Genomic DNA, 5,652 nt, shown 5'->3' with positions numbered 1-5,652 from the left:
ACAGGTACTAAAAGTAGAAGAAATTAGGAAATAAACACCTGCAGAGAAAAATAGAAAAAATTTTCCCTGACAGAACAGATTTCAGTTAAGGTTGATGCTGTGTCCCTAGTGAAGACCCTGTTCTCAATCACTTGCACCATTGAGGAAGCTGTAATCATCTGGGTGATGTGTCTCCCCTAGCCTAAATTTCCTGGAAAATTTCAGTCAGAATACTGCAGCTGTTCCTGAGAAAAAGGCAATGGGAAATAGCATTTGCTTAGAAAGCAAAAGATTCTGAAGACCTTTCTTTAAAAAGTCCCATGCTTTAGAATAAGGACTTGCCAAGTTGGCAGAGATCTTGTGCCTTTCACTCTCTCAATGAAAAGCCACTCAAAAAAGTCCAACTTCAAGCCTTGTGGTCTGTGCACAGCCAGCACTTCCTGGGCTTGTATTTCCCAGCCTTTCTGTCTGTACTGGACATGCTCCAGGGGCCTGAGAAGGTCTTTCAGCTCAGATTACAGCTCAGTGCCAAATCTGAGTTGAACAATCTGAACTAAGGCAAGAGGTCTTTGCTGCTATTTCAATACTTTCCTTACTAAGTCCAAGCAAGAGCAAGAGGCAGCTCTCAAACTCAAATATCCAGGGAGAGCACCTGTCCTTCAGGGAACAGACTGGGAGGAAGAGGAGCTTGAGGAATGAAAAAGAAACTGGGTAAGTGTAGGGAAAACACAGATTGAAACCCAAACCACTTGGACCAGAAGACAGAAGAAGGAGAACAAATGGTGAGCAAGCAGACTGCTGGGCAGAGAGACTTGAGTAAAATCCCGGAGAAGGAAGACAAAATTCTTTGAAGAACAACTCCTAGCTAGGAGATATCTAGGAATGAGGCTGGAGGAGTAAGAGACACAGAAGCTGTGTCTCTTACAGTACCCCTCCACCCCCCACCAAAACATCCTGCAACTTAATATCATTGTATAATGATAAAGCTTTTGTTTTTTCTTCCTTTCTCCAACTTCTGATCATATTCATTATTTATATAATCTTACTACTTTCCTCTGAGGCAAACAGCACTTGTATTTTTGGCTTACCTTTTAAGGATATATATATATTATTATTTTCCAATCTTTTACTTTTTCCTTTTTTTTAAAATGAAAATACAACATGCAATTTAAACAATAAGCTTTCAATAAAAAGTTTTACTTCCATGAGTGTAAATGAACTCAGCTCAAAGGAACTTCCAGGAACACACCAAATTAACCTTTTTTGTTTTCTCTATAAATCGCCATTAATTTTACAGTAAATCTATTTAGCTCAAACACAGTGTTTAAACTGCTTTGGGAGAGAAAATTCAACTGCTTCTACAGAGCTATTTGATACAGAGTAGTTCTTTGAAAAACACTCCAACATTTCCATTCCTTTTTTATGATTCCTAAAGCATCATAGCAGGTGTGGGTGTAAATGTATGTGACAACTAGTTGACAACCTTTCTGAATTTTTATTTTCTATAGTTTGGTTATAACTAAAACAATTCCCAGATTAATAGTATCTGACCCACCTAAGACAAATCCCACCAAGTTTGGTGTGTAATATTAAAGTATCTGATAAAAAATAGACAGTAAATTAATGAGGAGTGTTACAGGTAGCGTGAATATCTATATAAATTTTCAGAGATTTTGTTCAACATTGAACAAAAATCCCAGTACAAAATTAGCTGTAGAACCCTCATCTACCAATTCCCAGCACAAGAATACCTCTAAGTCCAGGAATGGCTCACATGTCAAATGTTCTCAACTTAATCAACAGGATTTCCTTTAGGATTATTAGGATAAAATATTCCAATAAGGAAATGTTCTTCAAACTAGAAAAAAAAAGCACAAAGCTTTCTCAAATATTTTTCATTCCCTCCATTGCTTCTGGCAGTCATCAGAAAAGCTGACAGCTGCATTTCAATTTTCAGATTTCAATATTGCTTTTGATAGATGTTATTCTTTGTATATATCTGGATTATTTCTGAGCCTTATTCTTCTAAAAGTCCCTGCACAGCTGGATTTAGTTTTCATTGTCAGTGGCCCGAACAAGTTGATCACTTAATGTGAAAAGACCCATGAAGCAGCAAGAGAGAAGGACATGTAACAGTGTCAAATTCTGCAAGATTCTTCTGTATTACTTAAGTTCATGTGACTGAATCACAGTCTGGAAAACTTAAATTTGGAAGTCAGTACTAAGTTTTGGAAGACAGTTTGTAATTGAAAAGTTCGTTTCTAATGAAAATATGAGGTGATGAAAGGTTGGACTAGCAGACTAGATCATTTGAGTCTTTATTAATAATATGAGTTCATTTTAATTCAGTGAAGCACATAATTGGCATCAAGCTTTCCGAGATCATCACTCTTTCCTGTGACTTGAATCTGTAATATTTTAAGACATTTTTAATGTTATGGTAGATGTTTTTCTTATTTGCATTTCTAAATTAGGTTACTGTTAGATAGTTCAGAGGAATTATAAGCTTGTTGATTTTATTGAGCCCAATGATATCCAGTGGCTAGTGACAAATCTTTATAAGCCTAAACCCAAATTCCTTGCAATGACTCCACAGTCATCTTGCATTGTGGGGGAGAGATGAACAGGTCCCCCTGAGATCACTCCACCTTGAACAACCAGAAAAGGGCAATGGGGTCAATTACTGCTGCAGTTTACCCCACAGCTGCTGCATAGAAATCAGTTTACCAGAAGCTCTTAAAGTGCTTTAACAACATTTACTTCAATGCCTTTATCTTTGTAATTCCAGACATTCTCAATGTAGGACAAGGAAATCCAGAAATAAAAATACACAGAATGCAATGGAAATGGTCTTGGCCATTTAGACAAATCACCTCTCTGAAAAGTACAGAAACTTTCTGACATTTGCCCTACTATCACGCATTTTATTGAGCTACTTGTCTACAAGAAAGATATGCTCTGAAAAACCCCCATGTAATAAAAATCACTCAGGCACATCAGAAAGTCCCACTCTATTTGATATGAATTTTAATCATTAAGGTCCTTAGTATTTTTGCACTCAATGTTAGCAATGTCAGGATTCTCTGAATTACTCAAATTTTTTTGCAAATCCATAGTCTGATTTTTACTTCAACTTTCCAGAATAACCTGTGATTCAAAAGTCTAAATTGTATACTATCTGTCTTTGAGGTATAATATAGTCTTTGAGGTACAACAAACTTAGGCCCAAAATGATTGACAACTAATAATCTTCAGCTAAGTGATTACGAGTGAAATTATTGTTTGGCTTTTTTTTTTTTTTTTTTTTTTTTTTTTTTTTTTTTTTTACTTTACATGAACTGGTTATTTAAGTTATCACAAATTGAGAATCTCCAGGTATCATTAAAAAAAAAAAAAAAAAAAAAAAACTTAGAACTCAGATTAAGATAAAAGCAATCTCAGATGACCAGTGGATGTGTTGAAATTTACCATTGTGCATCTCTGCCCAGGCTTACAGCCCTCATTACCCAAATCTTCTCGTTTAAATAGAAGTAACATATTGGAAAGTCTAATTAAATACTCTATGGTCTTTTTAGGTTTACAGAGGCATAAATGAGAACTAGCTACCCATCTGGCAATAGAAAAGCACAGGTCTGAATTTTCAGAAAGCCTCAACTTGCCATGGTTGAGCAATAAGGTGAGATTTTTCATATTTTATCTGGGCTGATAAAGCTGGTGAAGGTGGCAAGGAGAAACAGATGGGGTGTGGCTGATGCAAGCAGAAAAGTTCTGGCTTTCAGTTGTGCCAGGCTGAACAGCACTTCACGTGGCTTTACAGCATTTTCCTAGCTCCAAATACAGATTTGGACCCCAAACATAGCAACAGAAGCTGAAACCCACAGAACTTGTGGAGTCATAAGATCTTTAAAACCAAGACTCTCCTTTCTGGAGCAGCATCTCACCAGAGCAGGGTCTGAGGCGGATCCCTTCTCATACATACTCTCTCTTTTGAAAGGGAGTATGAAAAAGCACCAAACAGGCGACTTCCTTGAAATTAACATTCAGACTGAATTATTTTCCTTGCCTACATAATTGTGTGTTTTTAAATAATTCAGGAATGCAGAATAACATATATTAAGCTGGTATTCTTCAAAGGAAAAAGACAGGAGGTACCAAAAGGACAGACAGTATCTTAGCACAGAATGTAGCACAGAGTATTCAGTCAGTCTCTCAGGTCCTTGAGGTTTGAAGCCATAACCCAACACACTGCTCTAGGATGCTTTCTCACCCATTCAAAGCACTGCATAAGAAATTGATTGCAAAACTTCAGCTCCATATTTGAACAACATTTAAACAATAGAGATACATTTCTTTTATCTACTCAAAGTCAACTCTGAAAGAACCTGCAGAAAAAATACCATACTGTTTTCTGACGCCTTTTGGAAAGTACGATTTTAAAAGGGCTGACACAGTGTTTTCCATCTAACAAATTAAAAAACATGGTTAAAGGTTTTCTACTAAATTGTTTTATTTGATGGGTTTAGTCTAAACTCTCTCTCTTCTCTTGTTGTGCCAGCAGCTATCATCATACTTCATGGCACTTCTTTAGAGAACACGTCTGCAGACCAGAACTCTGCAAAAAAGAACAAACTAACATTGCAGACTGTGTATTCCACATTAGAAGGAAATGGATGTCTGCTAAGGGCAAGGCTCTCCACTGTGATAGCCAAAGCTTTGAAGCTTGGTCAAACTTCCAGGACACTGCAATCTGCCTCGAGTAGATGACAGCACAAGCTGCACTCTGGCAGAAGCAGATGAGGGACAGGAGGCACTGTCACCAATTATCTGAGTCTTTGACTGCTACAGATCCAGCTTTGCTTCTTTGTACAAGAATCCCCGCCCCACCAGTCCTGTTCACTACTCATTCATCTCTTTTGTAAAAGCCTCTAGAGAGAGCCCTTCAAGCCTTCATTTCAAAACCCCAGCAGACCCCTGGGTAGCTGTTAAACACAGAGTACTATTTATGAAGCACTGTCAGCTGATGCCACCTCCAAGGGCACAATGGCAAAGGGACCAGTTCCAGCTGTCCACCAGCTCCCAAGCAGAAAAAGGGGGGATGCTGTTCTCAGAGTCCACACAGACAAGAAGCTCCTCAGTCTTCATGGGATGGGAACTTTTGTTTGAAGGCAGTTCAGGAACCATGTAACAACACTGAAAAGTTTTTGAGTGTCCATGCACAGTAAGGACAGCAACACTCAGAATGAAGTCATTGCTCTACAGCCACATTCAGTTCAAACCAGAGCCCTCTGTCACTCAAGCTCAAACACTCTGCAAGTGAAGTTCATCCTGCCTAGGCACAGGAATACACTAAGGTTAAACAGATCAGCATAGCTAGAGACCATGCAAAATAACCTGTATTATGTATTTCCTTAAAAAAAAAAAAAATGATTTAAAGCCTAGAATAATTATATTCAGATAAGTAAGTGATATTGGAAGTCATTCAAGAATTGGTGACAAATGACATCCTACAGCATGTTTGTCATGCTGTAGGATGTTCCTTTCCTACAGAGAAAGTGCACCCTTAGGATATGCCAAGTACAAAGGAACTCAAATACAAACAGTAATGTTCTAGAAAACTGCACACAAACTGAAAGCACCAAAGTGATATAAATAAAAAATATTTTAAATCAAGCC

At 37.7% G+C, this 5,652-nt stretch overlaps 1 long non-coding RNA gene across 1 annotated transcript; it reads left to right on the top strand.

Moving 5' to 3' along the window:
- The first annotated feature begins 272 nt into the window (after nucleotides 1-272).
- On the top strand, nucleotides 273-5,178 carry LOC140684801 (uncharacterized). Its single transcript, XR_012057616.1, has 3 exons — nucleotides 273-690; nucleotides 3,555-3,655; nucleotides 4,538-5,178. It is a non-coding gene; the product is annotated as an uncharacterized lncRNA (long non-coding RNA).
- Nucleotides 5,179-5,652: the final 474 nt, after the last annotated feature.

Source organism: Taeniopygia guttata, chromosome 10 (assembly GCF_048771995.1).
Source record: "Taeniopygia guttata chromosome 10, bTaeGut7.mat, whole genome shotgun sequence".
In the NCBI taxonomy this organism is placed as follows: Eukaryota; Metazoa; Chordata; class Aves; order Passeriformes; family Estrildidae; genus Taeniopygia; species Taeniopygia guttata.
Note: the sequence above shows the minus strand (reverse complement) of the source record. Positions and strands in the feature narration are given on the sequence as shown.